This window comes from Mytilus edulis, unplaced genomic scaffold, assembly GCF_963676685.1.
Source record: "Mytilus edulis unplaced genomic scaffold, xbMytEdul2.2 SCAFFOLD_491, whole genome shotgun sequence".
Lineage (NCBI taxonomy): Eukaryota > Metazoa > Mollusca > Bivalvia > Mytilida > Mytilidae > Mytilus > Mytilus edulis.
The window spans coordinates 13,405-37,038 of NW_027268131.1; the positions used below are offsets into that span (position 1 = coordinate 13,405).

General features: G+C 35.8%; 18 non-coding genes and 1 pseudogene across 18 annotated transcripts; all 19 read left to right on the forward strand.

Annotated features, from left to right (window-relative positions):
- The first annotated feature begins 521 nt into the window (after positions 1-521).
- On the forward strand, positions 522-714 carry LOC139506870 (U2 spliceosomal RNA). The gene has a single exon (XR_011660425.1). It is a non-coding gene; the product is annotated as a U2 spliceosomal RNA (small nuclear RNA).
- Positions 715-1,700: 986 nt separating this feature from the next.
- LOC139506871 (U2 spliceosomal RNA) lies at positions 1,701-1,893 on the forward strand. The gene has a single exon (XR_011660426.1). It is a non-coding gene; the product is annotated as a U2 spliceosomal RNA (small nuclear RNA).
- Positions 1,894-2,879: 986 nt separating this feature from the next.
- LOC139506872 (U2 spliceosomal RNA) lies at positions 2,880-3,072 on the forward strand. The gene has a single exon (XR_011660427.1). It is a non-coding gene; the product is annotated as a U2 spliceosomal RNA (small nuclear RNA).
- Positions 3,073-4,058: 986 nt separating this feature from the next.
- On the forward strand, positions 4,059-4,251 carry LOC139506873 (U2 spliceosomal RNA). Its single transcript, XR_011660428.1, has one exon. It is a non-coding gene; the product is annotated as a U2 spliceosomal RNA (small nuclear RNA).
- A 986-nt stretch (positions 4,252-5,237) lies between these two features.
- Positions 5,238-5,430, forward strand: LOC139506874 (U2 spliceosomal RNA). Its single transcript, XR_011660429.1, has one exon. It is a non-coding gene; the product is annotated as a U2 spliceosomal RNA (small nuclear RNA).
- Positions 5,431-6,416: 986 nt separating this feature from the next.
- Positions 6,417-6,609, forward strand: LOC139506875 (U2 spliceosomal RNA). The gene has a single exon (XR_011660430.1). It is a non-coding gene; the product is annotated as a U2 spliceosomal RNA (small nuclear RNA).
- A 986-nt stretch (positions 6,610-7,595) lies between these two features.
- Positions 7,596-7,788, forward strand: LOC139506876 (U2 spliceosomal RNA). Its single transcript, XR_011660431.1, has one exon. It is a non-coding gene; the product is annotated as a U2 spliceosomal RNA (small nuclear RNA).
- A 986-nt stretch (positions 7,789-8,774) lies between these two features.
- LOC139506877 (U2 spliceosomal RNA) lies at positions 8,775-8,967 on the forward strand. The gene has a single exon (XR_011660432.1). It is a non-coding gene; the product is annotated as a U2 spliceosomal RNA (small nuclear RNA).
- A 986-nt stretch (positions 8,968-9,953) lies between these two features.
- On the forward strand, positions 9,954-10,146 carry LOC139506879 (U2 spliceosomal RNA). Its single transcript, XR_011660434.1, has one exon. It is a non-coding gene; the product is annotated as a U2 spliceosomal RNA (small nuclear RNA).
- Positions 10,147-11,132: 986 nt separating this feature from the next.
- Positions 11,133-11,325, forward strand: LOC139506880 (U2 spliceosomal RNA). The gene has a single exon (XR_011660435.1). It is a non-coding gene; the product is annotated as a U2 spliceosomal RNA (small nuclear RNA).
- Positions 11,326-12,311: 986 nt separating this feature from the next.
- LOC139506881 (U2 spliceosomal RNA) lies at positions 12,312-12,504 on the forward strand. The gene has a single exon (XR_011660436.1). It is a non-coding gene; the product is annotated as a U2 spliceosomal RNA (small nuclear RNA).
- Positions 12,505-13,490: 986 nt separating this feature from the next.
- On the forward strand, positions 13,491-13,683 carry LOC139506882 (U2 spliceosomal RNA). The gene has a single exon (XR_011660437.1). It is a non-coding gene; the product is annotated as a U2 spliceosomal RNA (small nuclear RNA).
- A 986-nt stretch (positions 13,684-14,669) lies between these two features.
- On the forward strand, positions 14,670-14,862 carry LOC139506883 (U2 spliceosomal RNA). The gene has a single exon (XR_011660438.1). It is a non-coding gene; the product is annotated as a U2 spliceosomal RNA (small nuclear RNA).
- Positions 14,863-17,593: 2,731 nt separating this feature from the next.
- LOC139506893 (U2 spliceosomal RNA) lies at positions 17,594-17,788 on the forward strand. The gene has a single exon (XR_011660447.1). It is a non-coding gene; the product is annotated as a U2 spliceosomal RNA (small nuclear RNA).
- Positions 17,789-18,774: 986 nt separating this feature from the next.
- On the forward strand, positions 18,775-18,967 carry LOC139506884 (U2 spliceosomal RNA). The gene has a single exon (XR_011660439.1). It is a non-coding gene; the product is annotated as a U2 spliceosomal RNA (small nuclear RNA).
- Positions 18,968-19,953: 986 nt separating this feature from the next.
- LOC139506885 (U2 spliceosomal RNA) lies at positions 19,954-20,146 on the forward strand. Its single transcript, XR_011660440.1, has one exon. It is a non-coding gene; the product is annotated as a U2 spliceosomal RNA (small nuclear RNA).
- A 986-nt stretch (positions 20,147-21,132) lies between these two features.
- LOC139506886 (U2 spliceosomal RNA) lies at positions 21,133-21,325 on the forward strand. Its single transcript, XR_011660441.1, has one exon. It is a non-coding gene; the product is annotated as a U2 spliceosomal RNA (small nuclear RNA).
- Positions 21,326-22,311: 986 nt separating this feature from the next.
- On the forward strand, positions 22,312-22,504 carry LOC139506887 (U2 spliceosomal RNA). Its single transcript, XR_011660442.1, has one exon. It is a non-coding gene; the product is annotated as a U2 spliceosomal RNA (small nuclear RNA).
- A 986-nt stretch (positions 22,505-23,490) lies between these two features.
- Positions 23,491-23,634, forward strand: LOC139506891 (U2 spliceosomal RNA; annotated as a pseudogene; the record flags this gene model as incomplete).

Here is a 23,634-nt window from a genome sequence, read left to right on the forward strand (position 1 = left end):
CTGCAGTCGGCCGGTAAGTTTTTTCCTCCTTCTGAAATTTATTTAAAAATTGCTGTACCGGTCAATTCCTTTAAAAAATAGAACAGGTGAACTGTTTATGTTTGTGTTAACTAAACGAGACAGTGAAAAGTCCGTGCTGATTGTGAAAAAGCGTTGAATTTATTTTCTGATTAATGAAATTTCCTAGGCTTTAAAAACTGCGTTCGTCGGACCTAGGATGAATCAACATGATCATGTTATTTCGTTCGATTAAGATTAAATACGTATACGTATGTTATACGTTTAAAAATATATTCTGGCGACTTGCCGTATTTCACAAGCCGCTTTTTATTTTCACACCCGTTTTGTCATGCAGAAATCGTTTCATGCTGTCAGGTATTTGAAGCAAAGCAAGATCTCGTGTTTCGTGTGCTTTTTGTATATAAATTTGCAAAATTTGTGTAGCTTTGGTTAAAATTAAAACACCGTGTTTGAGTAAGAAATAGGATTTGTAGGCTTTGGAAACTCGGAAAGATTTGAGTATCGCTTCTCGGCCTTTTGGCTAAGATCAAAGTGTAGTATCTGTTCTTATCAGCTTAATATCTGATACGTACCCCATGTGGGTACTTCGATATTAAACTGATTTTTGCAACTAGGTGAGATGTTAGGTGCTTGCACCGCTCTTGCCACGAGTTGGCCTGGTATTGCAGTACCTCCAGGATCGGCTCACTCCCCCTGTTTGGGGAGAAAATTAAAATAGAAAAATAGCTTTCCCTTCAATAGCCTGCGAAACAGCCCCAGTAAAATATTCTCTAATGCTTTTCACTGAGCACTACATGTGTACTTTTTCTATATATCTTTCTTATTTAAGGAGTTTGCGTAAATTGTATAGTTTTACTCATTGTTGTAAATCATTCTACTTCTCGTGCATGTAAAATAAGTTGCATTTTCTTTTTTTTCTTTTTTATGTCTGTTCTCTAAAAAGTTCTTTTCTTTTCTTGTAATGTAATATTTTTGTTGTCGCTTGCTTGTATTTATAACAGCACATGTCAGTGTATTAATGTATTCTCGTTCCTAAAAAGAAACTCTATAAATTTTTAGCGTTACGGAAAAACGCGGGGAAAAGAATTACGTCCCCTTCTACTGTTTCAATCATCGTTAATAGCGACGTCGCCTCAGAACGAGGGCAAACGATGGAAACTGCAGTCGGCCGGTAAGTTTTTTCCTCCTTCTGAAATTTATTTAAAAATTGCTGTACCGGTCAATTCCTTTAAAAAATAGAACAGGTGAACTGTTTATGTTTGTGTTAACTAAACGAGACAGTGAAAAGTCCGTGCTGATTGTGAAAAAGCGTTGAATTTATTTTCTGATTAATGAAATTTCCTAGGCTTTAAAAACTGCGTTCGTCGGACCTAGGATGAATCAACATGATCATGTTATTTCGTTCGATTAAGATTAAATACGTATACGTATGTTATACGTTTAAAAATATATTCTGGCGACTTGCCGTATTTCACAAGCCGCTTTTTATTTTCACACCCGTTTTGTCATGCAGAAATCGTTTCATGCTGTCAGGTATTTGAAGCAAAGCAAGATCTCGTGTTTCGTGTGCTTTTTGTATATAAATTTGCAAAATTTGTGTAGCTTTGGTTAAAATTAAAACACCGTGTTTGAGTAAGAAATAGGATTTGTAGGCTTTGGAAACTCGGAAAGATTTGAGTATCGCTTCTCGGCCTTTTGGCTAAGATCAAAGTGTAGTATCTGTTCTTATCAGCTTAATATCTGATACGTACCCCATGTGGGTACTTCGATATTAAACTGATTTTTGCAACTAGGTGAGATGTTAGGTGCTTGCACCGCTCTTGCCACGAGTTGGCCTGGTATTGCAGTACCTCCAGGATCGGCTCACTCCCCCTGTTTGGGGAGAAAATTAAAATAGAAAAATAGCTTTCCCTTCAATAGCCTGCGAAACAGCCCCAGTAAAATATTCTCTAATGCTTTTCACTGAGCACTACATGTGTACTTTTTCTATATATCTTTCTTATTTAAGGAGTTTGCGTAAATTGTATAGTTTTACTCATTGTTGTAAATCATTCTACTTCTCGTGCATGTAAAATAAGTTGCATTTTCTTTTTTTTCTTTTTTATGTCTGTTCTCTAAAAAGTTCTTTTCTTTTCTTGTAATGTAATATTTTTGTTGTCGCTTGCTTGTATTTATAACAGCACATGTCAGTGTATTAATGTATTCTCGTTCCTAAAAAGAAACTCTATAAATTTTTAGCGTTACGGAAAAACGCGGGGAAAAGAATTACGTCCCCTTCTACTGTTTCAATCATCGTTAATAGCGACGTCGCCTCAGAACGAGGGCAAACGATGGAAACTGCAGTCGGCCGGTAAGTTTTTTCCTCCTTCTGAAATTTATTTAAAAATTGCTGTACCGGTCAATTCCTTTAAAAAATAGAACAGGTGAACTGTTTATGTTTGTGTTAACTAAACGAGACAGTGAAAAGTCCGTGCTGATTGTGAAAAAGCGTTGAATTTATTTTCTGATTAATGAAATTTCCTAGGCTTTAAAAACTGCGTTCGTCGGACCTAGGATGAATCAACATGATCATGTTATTTCGTTCGATTAAGATTAAATACGTATACGTATGTTATACGTTTAAAAATATATTCTGGCGACTTGCCGTATTTCACAAGCCGCTTTTTATTTTCACACCCGTTTTGTCATGCAGAAATCGTTTCATGCTGTCAGGTATTTGAAGCAAAGCAAGATCTCGTGTTTCGTGTGCTTTTTGTATATAAATTTGCAAAATTTGTGTAGCTTTGGTTAAAATTAAAACACCGTGTTTGAGTAAGAAATAGGATTTGTAGGCTTTGGAAACTCGGAAAGATTTGAGTATCGCTTCTCGGCCTTTTGGCTAAGATCAAAGTGTAGTATCTGTTCTTATCAGCTTAATATCTGATACGTACCCCATGTGGGTACTTCGATATTAAACTGATTTTTGCAACTAGGTGAGATGTTAGGTGCTTGCACCGCTCTTGCCACGAGTTGGCCTGGTATTGCAGTACCTCCAGGATCGGCTCACTCCCCCTGTTTGGGGAGAAAATTAAAATAGAAAAATAGCTTTCCCTTCAATAGCCTGCGAAACAGCCCCAGTAAAATATTCTCTAATGCTTTTCACTGAGCACTACATGTGTACTTTTTCTATATATCTTTCTTATTTAAGGAGTTTGCGTAAATTGTATAGTTTTACTCATTGTTGTAAATCATTCTACTTCTCGTGCATGTAAAATAAGTTGCATTTTCTTTTTTTTCTTTTTTATGTCTGTTCTCTAAAAAGTTCTTTTCTTTTCTTGTAATGTAATATTTTTGTTGTCGCTTGCTTGTATTTATAACAGCACATGTCAGTGTATTAATGTATTCTCGTTCCTAAAAAGAAACTCTATAAATTTTTAGCGTTACGGAAAAACGCGGGGAAAAGAATTACGTCCCCTTCTACTGTTTCAATCATCGTTAATAGCGACGTCGCCTCAGAACGAGGGCAAACGATGGAAACTGCAGTCGGCCGGTAAGTTTTTTCCTCCTTCTGAAATTTATTTAAAAATTGCTGTACCGGTCAATTCCTTTAAAAAATAGAACAGGTGAACTGTTTATGTTTGTGTTAACTAAACGAGACAGTGAAAAGTCCGTGCTGATTGTGAAAAAGCGTTGAATTTATTTTCTGATTAATGAAATTTCCTAGGCTTTAAAAACTGCGTTCGTCGGACCTAGGATGAATCAACATGATCATGTTATTTCGTTCGATTAAGATTAAATACGTATACGTATGTTATACGTTTAAAAATATATTCTGGCGACTTGCCGTATTTCACAAGCCGCTTTTTATTTTCACACCCGTTTTGTCATGCAGAAATCGTTTCATGCTGTCAGGTATTTGAAGCAAAGCAAGATCTCGTGTTTCGTGTGCTTTTTGTATATAAATTTGCAAAATTTGTGTAGCTTTGGTTAAAATTAAAACACCGTGTTTGAGTAAGAAATAGGATTTGTAGGCTTTGGAAACTCGGAAAGATTTGAGTATCGCTTCTCGGCCTTTTGGCTAAGATCAAAGTGTAGTATCTGTTCTTATCAGCTTAATATCTGATACGTACCCCATGTGGGTACTTCGATATTAAACTGATTTTTGCAACTAGGTGAGATGTTAGGTGCTTGCACCGCTCTTGCCACGAGTTGGCCTGGTATTGCAGTACCTCCAGGATCGGCTCACTCCCCCTGTTTGGGGAGAAAATTAAAATAGAAAAATAGCTTTCCCTTCAATAGCCTGCGAAACAGCCCCAGTAAAATATTCTCTAATGCTTTTCACTGAGCACTACATGTGTACTTTTTCTATATATCTTTCTTATTTAAGGAGTTTGCGTAAATTGTATAGTTTTACTCATTGTTGTAAATCATTCTACTTCTCGTGCATGTAAAATAAGTTGCATTTTCTTTTTTTTCTTTTTTATGTCTGTTCTCTAAAAAGTTCTTTTCTTTTCTTGTAATGTAATATTTTTGTTGTCGCTTGCTTGTATTTATAACAGCACATGTCAGTGTATTAATGTATTCTCGTTCCTAAAAAGAAACTCTATAAATTTTTAGCGTTACGGAAAAACGCGGGGAAAAGAATTACGTCCCCTTCTACTGTTTCAATCATCGTTAATAGCGACGTCGCCTCAGAACGAGGGCAAACGATGGAAACTGCAGTCGGCCGGTAAGTTTTTTCCTCCTTCTGAAATTTATTTAAAAATTGCTGTACCGGTCAATTCCTTTAAAAAATAGAACAGGTGAACTGTTTATGTTTGTGTTAACTAAACGAGACAGTGAAAAGTCCGTGCTGATTGTGAAAAAGCGTTGAATTTATTTTCTGATTAATGAAATTTCCTAGGCTTTAAAAACTGCGTTCGTCGGACCTAGGATGAATCAACATGATCATGTTATTTCGTTCGATTAAGATTAAATACGTATACGTATGTTATACGTTTAAAAATATATTCTGGCGACTTGCCGTATTTCACAAGCCGCTTTTTATTTTCACACCCGTTTTGTCATGCAGAAATCGTTTCATGCTGTCAGGTATTTGAAGCAAAGCAAGATCTCGTGTTTCGTGTGCTTTTTGTATATAAATTTGCAAAATTTGTGTAGCTTTGGTTAAAATTAAAACACCGTGTTTGAGTAAGAAATAGGATTTGTAGGCTTTGGAAACTCGGAAAGATTTGAGTATCGCTTCTCGGCCTTTTGGCTAAGATCAAAGTGTAGTATCTGTTCTTATCAGCTTAATATCTGATACGTACCCCATGTGGGTACTTCGATATTAAACTGATTTTTGCAACTAGGTGAGATGTTAGGTGCTTGCACCGCTCTTGCCACGAGTTGGCCTGGTATTGCAGTACCTCCAGGATCGGCTCACTCCCCCTGTTTGGGGAGAAAATTAAAATAGAAAAATAGCTTTCCCTTCAATAGCCTGCGAAACAGCCCCAGTAAAATATTCTCTAATGCTTTTCACTGAGCACTACATGTGTACTTTTTCTATATATCTTTCTTATTTAAGGAGTTTGCGTAAATTGTATAGTTTTACTCATTGTTGTAAATCATTCTACTTCTCGTGCATGTAAAATAAGTTGCATTTTCTTTTTTTTCTTTTTTATGTCTGTTCTCTAAAAAGTTCTTTTCTTTTCTTGTAATGTAATATTTTTGTTGTCGCTTGCTTGTATTTATAACAGCACATGTCAGTGTATTAATGTATTCTCGTTCCTAAAAAGAAACTCTATAAATTTTTAGCGTTACGGAAAAACGCGGGGAAAAGAATTACGTCCCCTTCTACTGTTTCAATCATCGTTAATAGCGACGTCGCCTCAGAACGAGGGCAAACGATGGAAACTGCAGTCGGCCGGTAAGTTTTTTCCTCCTTCTGAAATTTATTTAAAAATTGCTGTACCGGTCAATTCCTTTAAAAAATAGAACAGGTGAACTGTTTATGTTTGTGTTAACTAAACGAGACAGTGAAAAGTCCGTGCTGATTGTGAAAAAGCGTTGAATTTATTTTCTGATTAATGAAATTTCCTAGGCTTTAAAAACTGCGTTCGTCGGACCTAGGATGAATCAACATGATCATGTTATTTCGTTCGATTAAGATTAAATACGTATACGTATGTTATACGTTTAAAAATATATTCTGGCGACTTGCCGTATTTCACAAGCCGCTTTTTATTTTCACACCCGTTTTGTCATGCAGAAATCGTTTCATGCTGTCAGGTATTTGAAGCAAAGCAAGATCTCGTGTTTCGTGTGCTTTTTGTATATAAATTTGCAAAATTTGTGTAGCTTTGGTTAAAATTAAAACACCGTGTTTGAGTAAGAAATAGGATTTGTAGGCTTTGGAAACTCGGAAAGATTTGAGTATCGCTTCTCGGCCTTTTGGCTAAGATCAAAGTGTAGTATCTGTTCTTATCAGCTTAATATCTGATACGTACCCCATGTGGGTACTTCGATATTAAACTGATTTTTGCAACTAGGTGAGATGTTAGGTGCTTGCACCGCTCTTGCCACGAGTTGGCCTGGTATTGCAGTACCTCCAGGATCGGCTCACTCCCCCTGTTTGGGGAGAAAATTAAAATAGAAAAATAGCTTTCCCTTCAATAGCCTGCGAAACAGCCCCAGTAAAATATTCTCTAATGCTTTTCACTGAGCACTACATGTGTACTTTTTCTATATATCTTTCTTATTTAAGGAGTTTGCGTAAATTGTATAGTTTTACTCATTGTTGTAAATCATTCTACTTCTCGTGCATGTAAAATAAGTTGCATTTTCTTTTTTTTCTTTTTTATGTCTGTTCTCTAAAAAGTTCTTTTCTTTTCTTGTAATGTAATATTTTTGTTGTCGCTTGCTTGTATTTATAACAGCACATGTCAGTGTATTAATGTATTCTCGTTCCTAAAAAGAAACTCTATAAATTTTTAGCGTTACGGAAAAACGCGGGGAAAAGAATTACGTCCCCTTCTACTGTTTCAATCATCGTTAATAGCGACGTCGCCTCAGAACGAGGGCAAACGATGGAAACTGCAGTCGGCCGGTAAGTTTTTTCCTCCTTCTGAAATTTATTTAAAAATTGCTGTACCGGTCAATTCCTTTAAAAAATAGAACAGGTGAACTGTTTATGTTTGTGTTAACTAAACGAGACAGTGAAAAGTCCGTGCTGATTGTGAAAAAGCGTTGAATTTATTTTCTGATTAATGAAATTTCCTAGGCTTTAAAAACTGCGTTCGTCGGACCTAGGATGAATCAACATGATCATGTTATTTCGTTCGATTAAGATTAAATACGTATACGTATGTTATACGTTTAAAAATATATTCTGGCGACTTGCCGTATTTCACAAGCCGCTTTTTATTTTCACACCCGTTTTGTCATGCAGAAATCGTTTCATGCTGTCAGGTATTTGAAGCAAAGCAAGATCTCGTGTTTCGTGTGCTTTTTGTATATAAATTTGCAAAATTTGTGTAGCTTTGGTTAAAATTAAAACACCGTGTTTGAGTAAGAAATAGGATTTGTAGGCTTTGGAAACTCGGAAAGATTTGAGTATCGCTTCTCGGCCTTTTGGCTAAGATCAAAGTGTAGTATCTGTTCTTATCAGCTTAATATCTGATACGTACCCCATGTGGGTACTTCGATATTAAACTGATTTTTGCAACTAGGTGAGATGTTAGGTGCTTGCACCGCTCTTGCCACGAGTTGGCCTGGTATTGCAGTACCTCCAGGATCGGCTCACTCCCCCTGTTTGGGGAGAAAATTAAAATAGAAAAATAGCTTTCCCTTCAATAGCCTGCGAAACAGCCCCAGTAAAATATTCTCTAATGCTTTTCACTGAGCACTACATGTGTACTTTTTCTATATATCTTTCTTATTTAAGGAGTTTGCGTAAATTGTATAGTTTTACTCATTGTTGTAAATCATTCTACTTCTCGTGCATGTAAAATAAGTTGCATTTTCTTTTTTTTCTTTTTTATGTCTGTTCTCTAAAAAGTTCTTTTCTTTTCTTGTAATGTAATATTTTTGTTGTCGCTTGCTTGTATTTATAACAGCACATGTCAGTGTATTAATGTATTCTCGTTCCTAAAAAGAAACTCTATAAATTTTTAGCGTTACGGAAAAACGCGGGGAAAAGAATTACGTCCCCTTCTACTGTTTCAATCATCGTTAATAGCGACGTCGCCTCAGAACGAGGGCAAACGATGGAAACTGCAGTCGGCCGGTAAGTTTTTTCCTCCTTCTGAAATTTATTTAAAAATTGCTGTACCGGTCAATTCCTTTAAAAAATAGAACAGGTGAACTGTTTATGTTTGTGTTAACTAAACGAGACAGTGAAAAGTCCGTGCTGATTGTGAAAAAGCGTTGAATTTATTTTCTGATTAATGAAATTTCCTAGGCTTTAAAAACTGCGTTCGTCGGACCTAGGATGAATCAACATGATCATGTTATTTCGTTCGATTAAGATTAAATACGTATACGTATGTTATACGTTTAAAAATATATTCTGGCGACTTGCCGTATTTCACAAGCCGCTTTTTATTTTCACACCCGTTTTGTCATGCAGAAATCGTTTCATGCTGTCAGGTATTTGAAGCAAAGCAAGATCTCGTGTTTCGTGTGCTTTTTGTATATAAATTTGCAAAATTTGTGTAGCTTTGGTTAAAATTAAAACACCGTGTTTGAGTAAGAAATAGGATTTGTAGGCTTTGGAAACTCGGAAAGATTTGAGTATCGCTTCTCGGCCTTTTGGCTAAGATCAAAGTGTAGTATCTGTTCTTATCAGCTTAATATCTGATACGTACCCCATGTGGGTACTTCGATATTAAACTGATTTTTGCAACTAGGTGAGATGTTAGGTGCTTGCACCGCTCTTGCCACGAGTTGGCCTGGTATTGCAGTACCTCCAGGATCGGCTCACTCCCCCTGTTTGGGGAGAAAATTAAAATAGAAAAATAGCTTTCCCTTCAATAGCCTGCGAAACAGCCCCAGTAAAATATTCTCTAATGCTTTTCACTGAGCACTACATGTGTACTTTTTCTATATATCTTTCTTATTTAAGGAGTTTGCGTAAATTGTATAGTTTTACTCATTGTTGTAAATCATTCTACTTCTCGTGCATGTAAAATAAGTTGCATTTTCTTTTTTTTCTTTTTTATGTCTGTTCTCTAAAAAGTTCTTTTCTTTTCTTGTAATGTAATATTTTTGTTGTCGCTTGCTTGTATTTATAACAGCACATGTCAGTGTATTAATGTATTCTCGTTCCTAAAAAGAAACTCTATAAATTTTTAGCGTTACGGAAAAACGCGGGGAAAAGAATTACGTCCCCTTCTACTGTTTCAATCATCGTTAATAGCGACGTCGCCTCAGAACGAGGGCAAACGATGGAAACTGCAGTCGGCCGGTAAGTTTTTTCCTCCTTCTGAAATTTATTTAAAAATTGCTGTACCGGTCAATTCCTTTAAAAAATAGAACAGGTGAACTGTTTATGTTTGTGTTAACTAAACGAGACAGTGAAAAGTCCGTGCTGATTGTGAAAAAGCGTTGAATTTATTTTCTGATTAATGAAATTTCCTAGGCTTTAAAAACTGCGTTCGTCGGACCTAGGATGAATCAACATGATCATGTTATTTCGTTCGATTAAGATTAAATACGTATACGTATGTTATACGTTTAAAAATATATTCTGGCGACTTGCCGTATTTCACAAGCCGCTTTTTATTTTCACACCCGTTTTGTCATGCAGAAATCGTTTCATGCTGTCAGGTATTTGAAGCAAAGCAAGATCTCGTGTTTCGTGTGCTTTTTGTATATAAATTTGCAAAATTTGTGTAGCTTTGGTTAAAATTAAAACACCGTGTTTGAGTAAGAAATAGGATTTGTAGGCTTTGGAAACTCGGAAAGATTTGAGTATCGCTTCTCGGCCTTTTGGCTAAGATCAAAGTGTAGTATCTGTTCTTATCAGCTTAATATCTGATACGTACCCCATGTGGGTACTTCGATATTAAACTGATTTTTGCAACTAGGTGAGATGTTAGGTGCTTGCACCGCTCTTGCCACGAGTTGGCCTGGTATTGCAGTACCTCCAGGATCGGCTCACTCCCCCTGTTTGGGGAGAAAATTAAAATAGAAAAATAGCTTTCCCTTCAATAGCCTGCGAAACAGCCCCAGTAAAATATTCTCTAATGCTTTTCACTGAGCACTACATGTGTACTTTTTCTATATATCTTTCTTATTTAAGGAGTTTGCGTAAATTGTATAGTTTTACTCATTGTTGTAAATCATTCTACTTCTCGTGCATGTAAAATAAGTTGCATTTTCTTTTTTTTCTTTTTTATGTCTGTTCTCTAAAAAGTTCTTTTCTTTTCTTGTAATGTAATATTTTTGTTGTCGCTTGCTTGTATTTATAACAGCACATGTCAGTGTATTAATGTATTCTCGTTCCTAAAAAGAAACTCTATAAATTTTTAGCGTTACGGAAAAACGCGGGGAAAAGAATTACGTCCCCTTCTACTGTTTCAATCATCGTTAATAGCGACGTCGCCTCAGAACGAGGGCAAACGATGGAAACTGCAGTCGGCCGGTAAGTTTTTTCCTCCTTCTGAAATTTATTTAAAAATTGCTGTACCGGTCAATTCCTTTAAAAAATAGAACAGGTGAACTGTTTATGTTTGTGTTAACTAAACGAGACAGTGAAAAGTCCGTGCTGATTGTGAAAAAGCGTTGAATTTATTTTCTGATTAATGAAATTTCCTAGGCTTTAAAAACTGCGTTCGTCGGACCTAGGATGAATCAACATGATCATGTTATTTCGTTCGATTAAGATTAAATACGTATACGTATGTTATACGTTTAAAAATATATTCTGGCGACTTGCCGTATTTCACAAGCCGCTTTTTATTTTCACACCCGTTTTGTCATGCAGAAATCGTTTCATGCTGTCAGGTATTTGAAGCAAAGCAAGATCTCGTGTTTCGTGTGCTTTTTGTATATAAATTTGCAAAATTTGTGTAGCTTTGGTTAAAATTAAAACACCGTGTTTGAGTAAGAAATAGGATTTGTAGGCTTTGGAAACTCGGAAAGATTTGAGTATCGCTTCTCGGCCTTTTGGCTAAGATCAAAGTGTAGTATCTGTTCTTATCAGCTTAATATCTGATACGTACCCCATGTGGGTACTTCGATATTAAACTGATTTTTGCAACTAGGTGAGATGTTAGGTGCTTGCACCGCTCTTGCCACGAGTTGGCCTGGTATTGCAGTACCTCCAGGATCGGCTCACTCCCCCTGTTTGGGGAGAAAATTAAAATAGAAAAATAGCTTTCCCTTCAATAGCCTGCGAAACAGCCCCAGTAAAATATTCTCTAATGCTTTTCACTGAGCACTACATGTGTACTTTTTCTATATATCTTTCTTATTTAAGGAGTTTGCGTAAATTGTATAGTTTTACTCATTGTTGTAAATCATTCTACTTCTCGTGCATGTAAAATAAGTTGCATTTTCTTTTTTTTCTTTTTTATGTCTGTTCTCTAAAAAGTTCTTTTCTTTTCTTGTAATGTAATATTTTTGTTGTCGCTTGCTTGTATTTATAACAGCACATGTCAGTGTATTAATGTATTCTCGTTCCTAAAAAGAAACTCTATAAATTTTTAGCGTTACGGAAAAACGCGGGGAAAAGAATTACGTCCCCTTCTACTGTTTCAATCATCGTTAATAGCGACGTCGCCTCAGAACGAGGGCAAACGATGGAAACTGCAGTCGGCCGGTAAGTTTTTTCCTCCTTCTGAAATTTATTTAAAAATTGCTGTACCGGTCAATTCCTTTAAAAAATAGAACAGGTGAACTGTTTATGTTTGTGTTAACTAAACGAGACAGTGAAAAGTCCGTGCTGATTGTGAAAAAGCGTTGAATTTATTTTCTGATTAATGAAATTTCCTAGGCTTTAAAAACTGCGTTCGTCGGACCTAGGATGAATCAACATGATCATGTTATTTCGTTCGATTAAGATTAAATACGTATACGTATGTTATACGTTTAAAAATATATTCTGGCGACTTGCCGTATTTCACAAGCCGCTTTTTATTTTCACACCCGTTTTGTCATGCAGAAATCGTTTCATGCTGTCAGGTATTTGAAGCAAAGCAAGATCTCGTGTTTCGTGTGCTTTTTGTATATAAATTTGCAAAATTTGTGTAGCTTTGGTTAAAATTAAAACACCGTGTTTGAGTAAGAAATAGGATTTGTAGGCTTTGGAAACTCGGAAAGATTTGAGTATCGCTTCTCGGCCTTTTGGCTAAGATCAAAGTGTAGTATCTGTTCTTATCAGCTTAATATCTGATACGTACCCCATGTGGGTACTTCGATATTAAACTGATTTTTGCAACTAGGTGAGATGTTAGGTGCTTGCACCGCTCTTGCCACGAGTTGGCCTGGTATTGCAGTACCTCCAGGATCGGCTCACTCCCCCTGTTTGGGGAGAAAATTAAAATAGAAAAATAGCTTTCCCTTCAATAGCCTGCGAAACAGCCCCAGTAAAATATTCTCTAATGCTTTTCACTGAGCACTACATGTGTACTTTTTCTATATATCTTTCTTATTTAAGGAGTTTGCGTAAATTGTATAGTTTTACTCATTGTTGTAAATCATTCTACTTCTCGTGCATGTAAAATAAGTTGCATTTTCTTTTTTTTCTTTTTTATGTCTGTTCTCTAAAAAGTTCTTTTCTTTTCTTGTAATGTAATATTTTTGTTGTCGCTTGCTTGTATTTATAACAGCACATGTCAGTGTATTAATGTATTCTCGTTCCTAAAAAGAAACTCTATAAATTTTTAGCGTTACGGAAAAACGCGGGGAAAAGAATTACGTCCCCTTCTACTGTTTCAATCATCGTTAATAGCGACGTCGCCTCAGAACGAGGGCAAACGATGGAAACTGCAGTCGGCCGGTAAGTTTTTTCCTCCTTCTGAAATTTATTTAAAAATTGCTGTACCGGTCAATTCCTTTAAAAAATAGAACAGGTGAACTGTTTATGTTTGTGTTAACTAAACGAGACAGTGAAAAGTCCGTGCTGATTGTGAAAAAGCGTTGAATTTATTTTCTGATTAATGAAATTTCCTAGGCTTTAAAAACTGCGTTCGTCGGACCTAGGATGAATCAACATGATCATGTTATTTCGTTCGATTAAGATTAAATACGTATACGTATGTTATACGTTTAAAAATATATTCTGGCGACTTGCCGTATTTCACAAGCCGCTTTTTATTTTCACACCCGTTTTGTCATGCAGAAATCGTTTCATGCTGTCAGGTATTTGAAGCAAAGCAAGATCTCGTGTTTCGTGTGCTTTTTGTATATAAATTTGCAAAATTTGTGTAGCTTTGGTTAAAATTAAAACACCGTGTTTGAGTAAGAAATAGGATTTGTAGGCTTTGGAAACTCGGAAAGATTTGAGTATCGCTTCTCGGCCTTTTGGCTAAGATCAAAGTGTAGTATCTGTTCTTATCAGCTTAATATCTGATACGTACCCCATGTGGGTACTTCGATATTAAACTGATTTTTGCAACTAGGTGAGATGTTAGGTGCTTGCACCGCTCTTGCCACGAGTTGGCCTGGTATTGCAGTACCTCCAGGATCGGCTCACTCCCCCTGTTTGGGGAGAAAATTAAAATAGAAAAATAGCTTTCCCTTCAATAGCCTGCGAAACAGCCCCAGTAAAATATTCTCTAATGCTTTTCACTGAGCACTACATGTGTACTTTTTCTATATATCTTTCTTATTTAAGGAGTTTGCGTAAATTGTATAGTTTTACTCATTGTTGTAAATCATTCTACTTCTCGTGCATGTAAAATAAGTTGCATTTTCTTTTTTTTCTTTTTTATGTCTGTTCTCTAAAAAGTTCTTTTCTTTTCTTGTAATGTAATATTTTTGTTGTCGCTTGCTTGTATTTATAACAGCACATGTCAGTGTATTAATGTATTCTCGTTCCTAAAAAGAAACTCTATAAATTTTTAGCGTTACGGAAAAACGCGGGGAAAAGAATTACGTCCCCTTCTACTGTTTCAATCATCGTTAATAGCGACGTCGCCTCAGAACGAGGGCAAACGATGGAAACTGCAGTCGGCCGGTAAGTTTTTTCCTCCTTCTGAAATTTATTTAAAAATTGCTGTACCGGTCAATTCCTTTAAAAAATAGAACAGGTGAACTGTTTATGTTTGTGTTAACTAAACGAGACAGTGAAAAGTCCGTGCTGATTGTGAAAAAGCGTTGAATTTATTTTCTGATTAATGAAATTTCCTAGGCTTTAAAAACTGCGTTCGTCGGACCTAGGATGAATCAACATGATCATGTTATTTCGTTCGATTAAGATTAAATACGTATACGTATGTTATACGTTTAAAAATATATTCTGGCGACTTGCCGTATTTCACAAGCCGCTTTTTATTTTCACACCCGTTTTGTCATGCAGAAATCGTTTCATGCTGTCAGGTATTTGAAGCAAAGCAAGATCTCGTGTTTCGTGTGCTTTTTGTATATAAATTTGCAAAATTTGTGTAGCTTTGGTTAAAATTAAAACACCGTGTTTGAGTAAGAAATAGGATTTGTAGGCTTTGGAAACTCGGAAAGATTTGAGTATCGCTTCTCGGCCTTTTGGCTAAGATCAAAGTGTAGTATCTGTTCTTATCAGCTTAATATCTGATACGTACCCCATGTGGGTACTTCGATATTAAACTGATTTTTGCAACTAGGTGAGATGTTAGGTGCTTGCACCGCTCTTGCCACGAGTTGGCCTGGTATTGCAGTACCTCCAGGATCGGCTCACTCCCCCTGTTTGGGGAGAAAATTAAAATAGAAAAATAGCTTTCCCTTCAATAGCCTGCGAAACAGCCCCAGTAAAATATTCTCTAATGCTTTTCACTGAGCACTACATGTGTACTTTTTCTATATATCTTTCTTATTTAAGGAGTTTGCGTAAATTGTATAGTTTTACTCATTGTTGTAAATCATTCTACTTCTCGTGCATGTAAAATAAGTTGCATTTTCTTTTTTTTCTTTTTTATGTCTGTTCTCTAAAAAGTTCTTTTCTTTTCTTGTAATGTAATATTTTTGTTGTCGCTTGCTTGTATTTATAACAGCACATGTCAGTGTATTAATGTATTCTCGTTCCTAAAAAGAAACTCTATAAATTTTTAGCGTTACGGAAAAACGCGGGGAAAAGAATTACGTCCCCTTCTACTGTTTCAATCATCGTTAATAGCGACGTCGCCTCAGAACGAGGGCAAACGATGGAAACTGCAGTCGGCCGGTAAGTTTTTTCCTCCTTCTGAAATTTATTTAAAAATTGCTGTACCGGTCAATTCCTTTAAAAAATAGAACAGGTGAACTGTTTATGTTTGTGTTAACTAAACGAGACAGTGAAAAGTCCGTGCTGATTGTGAAAAAGCGTTGAATTTATTTTCTGATTAATGAAATTTCCTAGGCTTTAAAAACTGCGTTCGTCGGACCTAGGATGAATCAACATGATCATGTTATTTCGTTCGATTAAGATTAAATACGTATACGTATGTTATACGTTTAAAAATATATTCTGGCGACTTGCCGTATTTCACAAGCCGCTTTTTATTTTCACACCCGTTTTGTCATGCAGAAATCGTTTCATGCTGTCAGGTATTTGAAGCAAAGCAAGATCTCGTGTTTCGTGTGCTTTTTGTATATAAATTTGCAAAATTTGTGTAGCTTTGGTTAAAATTAAAACACCGTGTTTGAGTAAGAAATAGGATTTGTAGGCTTTGGAAACTCGGAAAGATTTGAGTATCGCTTCTCGGCCTTTTGGCAAAGATTATAGCGAGTAGAAAGTTTAAAGTGTAAAGTTATTTTGTTAAAATGGAAAATGTGGATTATGATATTCTTAGACTAAGTGCAAAGTTTACGTTTTCGGATGGATCACCAGTGAACACACGTACCTGGATTCTTCGTATTTTAAAGAACTTAATTAATCCGGAAGCTATAGAAGGTATATTTAAAGTGGATATTGGTGGTACGTGGTATGCAACCTTTAGTGATGTTAATGTTGCTGACAAAGTTATAGGTTCAGACTTTACATCGTTGGATACTAAAGTCACCGTTAGTCGTGCAGACAAAAGTACAGTGTTGTTAAAGGTTCTGTGGCTTCCTTTGTGGATAAAGCGGAATACAGTTATATCTTATCTAGAACAGTTTGGCAAAGTTGTAAGTTGTGCTCATGAAAAGGAGACTTCAGAGGGAGTTAAGTTTTGTAATGGAAACATTAAAGTTACGTTGGAAATATCGGAACAGGATATTAAGTCGTTACCGTACCGTACAAAAGTGGCTGGGAAAGACTGTTTACTTACCGTTGTTGGTAGGGCACCGTTATGCCTTAAGTGTAATACTGTGGGACATATACGTAGGAACTGTCCGTTAGGCAAAAAGGAAACCGTACCGTTGGAAGAAGTCTCAATACCAGAGACACAAATCAGTGACATAAGTGATGAGATACCGTTAGTCATAGATGATACCATGGATAATTCCCCCGTTACATCAGATACCGTGGATATTACTTCCGTTACACCAGATACCGTGGTTACTTCCCCCGTTTTATCAGATACCGTGGATACCGATAAGTCCTCGTCAAGTTCCAAGTTTTGGTCTGACAGGGCTCCAGAACCGGAGGATCTTTCTGTAGATAAAACATTCACAGTTGTTAGTGGCAAAAAGAGAAAAGTAGCATCGGTCAAAAAGGAACATTGTCAACTTAGGTTTATTAGAAGGGACTCAGGCAAAGTTGAGCCGGCCGTAGGTCGCATAGATGAACATGATATGCTAGTATCGTTTATTTATAATGCTGGAGCTTTATATTACATAATAGGCGGAGAACCGGATAGGAAAAAACATAGACAGTTAATACAAGACAGTTTTAAGGATTCAAAGAAATTTAAAAATTATGAGGTTGAAGTAAGTCCTTCTTATTTTTTATATAAAGATTAACTTTAAAATGTATTATTACATGTTGTTTTGAAAACAGTTCAGTTAAATATTTAAAGGTATAAGTAACTATCGTGGCACACATGACAATGCATTATGGACTTTAGTGGGTTGTGTGTGTACGATATTGATTTTGTTGTTTAAAAGTAATCACTTATAAATATATATGTATTTTGTATTTTGATTTGGTTAAAGGTAAACATTATAGGTAAAATTTATCGTATGATGTTTATTTATAGTTAAAGTTAAAAATAATACTAGTTTACAAAAACTGGTTTTAATAATAAAGGTAAAGTATTTAAAGGAAAGTTTATATATAGATTTGTAAAAGGAATTTAAAACACTTTGTTTGTTTATTTATAAATTGGGGGGTTTTCAGTAATTATTTAGGGGTTTTGAAAATAGATTTCATGTAAATTTATTTTTGGTAATTTCATTTAAAACTAAAAGTATTTGAATATAAGTAATTTCAGGGACTTTTTCATTATTGAGTTACAATCGTATTATCTGTGATAAATGATTTTAACTATTGATTGTAATCAATATAGTATTTGATATCTATTATTAATAAAATGTTTGAAATATAAAAAAAAAGTATCTGTTCTTATCAGCTTAATATCTGATACGTACCCCATGTGGGTACTTCGATATTAAACTGATTTTTGCAACTAGGTGAGATGTTAGGTGCTTGCACCGCTCTTGCCACGAGTTGGCCTGGTATTGCAGTACCTCCAGGATCGGCTCACTCCCCCTGTTTGGGGAGAAAATTAAAATAGAAAAATAGCTTTCCCTTCAATAGCCTGCGAAACAGCCCCAGTAAAATATTCTCTAATGCTTTTCACTGAGCACTACATGTGTACTTTTTCTATATATCTTTCTTATTTAAGGAGTTTGCGTAAATTGTATAGTTTTACTCATTGTTGTAAATCATTCTACTTCTCGTGCATGTAAAATAAGTTGCATTTTCTTTTTTTTCTTTTTTATGTCTGTTCTCTAAAAAGTTCTTTTCTTTTCTTGTAATGTAATATTTTTGTTGTCGCTTGCTTGTATTTATAACAGCACATGTCAGTGTATTAATGTATTCTCGTTCCTAAAAAGAAACTCTATAAATTTTTAGCGTTACGGAAAAACGCGGGGAAAAGAATTACGTCCCCTTCTACTGTTTCAATCATCGTTAATAGCGACGTCGCCTCAGAACGAGGGCAAACGATGGAAACTGCAGTCGGCCGGTAAGTTTTTTCCTCCTTCTGAAATTTATTTAAAAATTGCTGTACCGGTCAATTCCTTTAAAAAATAGAACAGGTGAACTGTTTATGTTTGTGTTAACTAAACGAGACAGTGAAAAGTCCGTGCTGATTGTGAAAAAGCGTTGAATTTATTTTCTGATTAATGAAATTTCCTAGGCTTTAAAAACTGCGTTCGTCGGACCTAGGATGAATCAACATGATCATGTTATTTCGTTCGATTAAGATTAAATACGTATACGTATGTTATACGTTTAAAAATATATTCTGGCGACTTGCCGTATTTCACAAGCCGCTTTTTATTTTCACACCCGTTTTGTCATGCAGAAATCGTTTCATGCTGTCAGGTATTTGAAGCAAAGCAAGATCTCGTGTTTCGTGTGCTTTTTGTATATAAATTTGCAAAATTTGTGTAGCTTTGGTTAAAATTAAAACACCGTGTTTGAGTAAGAAATAGGATTTGTAGGCTTTGGAAACTCGGAAAGATTTGAGTATCGCTTCTCGGCCTTTTGGCTAAGATCAAAGTGTAGTATCTGTTCTTATCAGCTTAATATCTGATACGTACCCCATGTGGGTACTTCGATATTAAACTGATTTTTGCAACTAGGTGAGATGTTAGGTGCTTGCACCGCTCTTGCCACGAGTTGGCCTGGTATTGCAGTACCTCCAGGATCGGCTCACTCCCCCTGTTTGGGGAGAAAATTAAAATAGAAAAATAGCTTTCCCTTCAATAGCCTGCGAAACAGCCCCAGTAAAATATTCTCTAATGCTTTTCACTGAGCACTACATGTGTACTTTTTCTATATATCTTTCTTATTTAAGGAGTTTGCGTAAATTGTATAGTTTTACTCATTGTTGTAAATCATTCTACTTCTCGTGCATGTAAAATAAGTTGCATTTTCTTTTTTTTCTTTTTTATGTCTGTTCTCTAAAAAGTTCTTTTCTTTTCTTGTAATGTAATATTTTTGTTGTCGCTTGCTTGTATTTATAACAGCACATGTCAGTGTATTAATGTATTCTCGTTCCTAAAAAGAAACTCTATAAATTTTTAGCGTTACGGAAAAACGCGGGGAAAAGAATTACGTCCCCTTCTACTGTTTCAATCATCGTTAATAGCGACGTCGCCTCAGAACGAGGGCAAACGATGGAAACTGCAGTCGGCCGGTAAGTTTTTTCCTCCTTCTGAAATTTATTTAAAAATTGCTGTACCGGTCAATTCCTTTAAAAAATAGAACAGGTGAACTGTTTATGTTTGTGTTAACTAAACGAGACAGTGAAAAGTCCGTGCTGATTGTGAAAAAGCGTTGAATTTATTTTCTGATTAATGAAATTTCCTAGGCTTTAAAAACTGCGTTCGTCGGACCTAGGATGAATCAACATGATCATGTTATTTCGTTCGATTAAGATTAAATACGTATACGTATGTTATACGTTTAAAAATATATTCTGGCGACTTGCCGTATTTCACAAGCCGCTTTTTATTTTCACACCCGTTTTGTCATGCAGAAATCGTTTCATGCTGTCAGGTATTTGAAGCAAAGCAAGATCTCGTGTTTCGTGTGCTTTTTGTATATAAATTTGCAAAATTTGTGTAGCTTTGGTTAAAATTAAAACACCGTGTTTGAGTAAGAAATAGGATTTGTAGGCTTTGGAAACTCGGAAAGATTTGAGTATCGCTTCTCGGCCTTTTGGCTAAGATCAAAGTGTAGTATCTGTTCTTATCAGCTTAATATCTGATACGTACCCCATGTGGGTACTTCGATATTAAACTGATTTTTGCAACTAGGTGAGATGTTAGGTGCTTGCACCGCTCTTGCCACGAGTTGGCCTGGTATTGCAGTACCTCCAGGATCGGCTCACTCCCCCTGTTTGGGGAGAAAATTAAAATAGAAAAATAGCTTTCCCTTCAATAGCCTGCGAAACAGCCCCAGTAAAATATTCTCTAATGCTTTTCACTGAGCACTACATGTGTACTTTTTCTATATATCTTTCTTATTTAAGGAGTTTGCGTAAATTGTATAGTTTTACTCATTGTTGTAAATCATTCTACTTCTCGTGCATGTAAAATAAGTTGCATTTTCTTTTTTTTCTTTTTTATGTCTGTTCTCTAAAAAGTTCTTTTCTTTTCTTGTAATGTAATATTTTTGTTGTCGCTTGCTTGTATTTATAACAGCACATGTCAGTGTATTAATGTATTCTCGTTCCTAAAAAGAAACTCTATAAATTTTTAGCGTTACGGAAAAACGCGGGGAAAAGAATTACGTCCCCTTCTACTGTTTCAATCATCGTTAATAGCGACGTCGCCTCAGAACGAGGGCAAACGATGGAAACTGCAGTCGGCCGGTAAGTTTTTTCCTCCTTCTGAAATTTATTTAAAAATTGCTGTACCGGTCAATTCCTTTAAAAAATAGAACAGGTGAACTGTTTATGTTTGTGTTAACTAAACGAGACAGTGAAAAGTCCGTGCTGATTGTGAAAAAGCGTTGAATTTATTTTCTGATTAATGAAATTTCCTAGGCTTTAAAAACTGCGTTCGTCGGACCTAGGATGAATCAACATGATCATGTTATTTCGTTCGATTAAGATTAAATACGTATACGTATGTTATACGTTTAAAAATATATTCTGGCGACTTGCCGTATTTCACAAGCCGCTTTTTATTTTCACACCCGTTTTGTCATGCAGAAATCGTTTCATGCTGTCAGGTATTTGAAGCAAAGCAAGATCTCGTGTTTCGTGTGCTTTTTGTATATAAATTTGCAAAATTTGTGTAGCTTTGGTTAAAATTAAAACACCGTGTTTGAGTAAGAAATAGGATTTGTAGGCTTTGGAAACTCGGAAAGATTTGAGTATCGCTTCTCGGCCTTTTGGCTAAGATCAAAGTGTAGTATCTGTTCTTATCAGCTTAATATCTGATACGTACCCCATGTGGGTACTTCGATATTAAACTGATTTTTGCAACTAGGTGAGATGTTAGGTGCTTGCACCGCTCTTGCCACGAGTTGGCCTGGTATTGCAGTACCTCCAGGATCGGCTCACTCCCCCTGTTTGGGGAGAAAATTAAAATAGAAAAATAGCTTTCCCTTCAATAGCCTGCGAAACAGCCCCAGTAAAATATTCTCTAATGCTTTTCACTGAGCACTACATGTGTACTTTTTCTATATATCTTTCTTATTTAAGGAGTTTGCGTAAATTGTATAGTTTTACTCATTGTTGTAAATCATTCTACTTCTCGTGCATGTAAAATAAGTTGCATTTTCTTTTTTTTCTTTTTTATGTCTGTTCTCTAAAAAGTTCTTTTCTTTTCTTGTAATGTAATATTTTTGTTGTCGCTTGCTTGTATTTATAACAGCACATGTCAGTGTATTAATGTATTCTCGTTCCTAAAAAGAAACTCTATAAATTTTTAGCGTTACGGAAAAACGCGGGGAAAAGAATTACGTCCCCTTCTACTGTTTCAATCATCGTTAATAGCGACGTCGCCTCAGAACGAGGGCAAACGATGGAAACTGCAGTCGGCCGGTAAGTTTTTTCCTCCTTCTGAAATTTATTTAAAAATTGCTGTACCGGTCAATTCCTTTAAAAAATAGAACAGGTGAACTGTTTATGTTTGTGTTAACTAAACGAGACAGTGAAAAGTCCGTGCTGATTGTGAAAAAGCGTTGAATTTATTTTCTGATTAATGAAATTTCCTAGGCTTTAAAAACTGCGTTCGTCGGACCTAGGATGAATCAACATGATCATGTTATTTCGTTCGATTAAGATTAAATACGTATACGTATGTTATACGTTTAAAAATATATTCTGGCGACTTGCCGTATTTCACAAGCCGCTTTTTATTTTCACACCCGTTTTGTCATGCAGAAATCGTTTCATGCTGTCAGGTATTTGAAGCAAAGCAAGATCTCGTGTTTCGTGTGCTTTTTGTATATAAATTTGCAAAATTTGTGTAGCTTTGGTTAAAATTAAAACACCGTGTTTGAGTAAGAAATAGGATTTGTAGGCTTTGGAAACTCGGAAAGATTTGAGTATCGCTTCTCGGCCTTTTGGCTAAGATCAAAGTGTAGTATCTGTTCTTATCAGCTTAATATCTGATACGTACCCCATGTGGGTACTTCGATATTAAACTGATTTTTGCAACTAGGTGAGATGTTAGGTGCTTGCACCGCTCTTGCCACGAGTTGGCCTGGTATTGCAGTACCTCCAGGATCGGCTCACTCCCCCTGTTTGGGGAGAAAATTAAAATAGAAAAATAGCTTTCCCTTCAATAGCCTGCGAAACAGCCCCAGTAAAATATTCTCTAATGCTTTTCACTGAGCACTACATGTGTACTTTTTCTATATATCTTTCTTATTTAAGGAGTTTGCGTAAATTGTATAGTTTTACTCATTGTTGTAAATCATTCTACTTCTCGTGCATGTAAAATAAGTTGCATTTTCTTTTTTTTCTTTTTTATGTCTGTTCTCTAAAAAGTTCTTTTCTTTTCTTGTAATGTAATATTTTTGTTGTCGCTTGCTTGTATTTATAACAGCACATGTCAGTGTATTAATGTATTCTCGTTCCTAAAAAGAAACTCTATAAATTTTTAGCGTTACGGAAAAACGCGGGGAAAAGAATTACGTCCCCTTCTACTGTTTCAATCATCGTTAATAGCGACGTCGCCTCAGAACGAGGGCAAACGATGGAAACTGCAGTCGGCCGGTAAGTTTTTTCCTCCTTCTGAAATTTATTTAAAAATTGCTGTACCGGTCAATTCCTTTAAAAAATAGAACAGGTGAACTGTTTATGTTTGTGTTAACTAAACGAGACAGTGAAAAGTCCGTGCTGATTGTGAAAAAGCGTTGAATTTATTTTCTGATTAATGAAATTTCCTAGGCTTTAAAAACTGCGTTCGTCGGACCTAGGATGAATCAACATGATCATGTTATTTCGTTCGATTAAGATTAAATACGTATACGTATGTTATACGTTTAAAAATATATTCTGGCGACTTGCCGTATTTCACAAGCCGCTTTTTATTTTCACACCCGTTTTGTCATGCAGAAATCGTTTCATGCTGTCAGGTATTTGAAGCAAAGCAAGATCTCGTGTTTCGTGTGCTTTTTGTATATAAATTTGCAAAATTTGTGTAGCTTTGGTTAAAATTAAAACACCGTGTTTGAGTAAGAAATAGGATTTGTAGGCTTTGGAAACTCGGAAAGATTTGAGTATCGCTTCTCGGCCTTTTGGCTAAGATCAAAGTGTAGTATCTGTTCTTATCAGCTTAATATCTGATACGTACCCCATGTGGGTACTTCGATATTAAACTGATTTTTGCAACTAGGTGAGATGTTAGGTGCTTGCACCGCTCTTG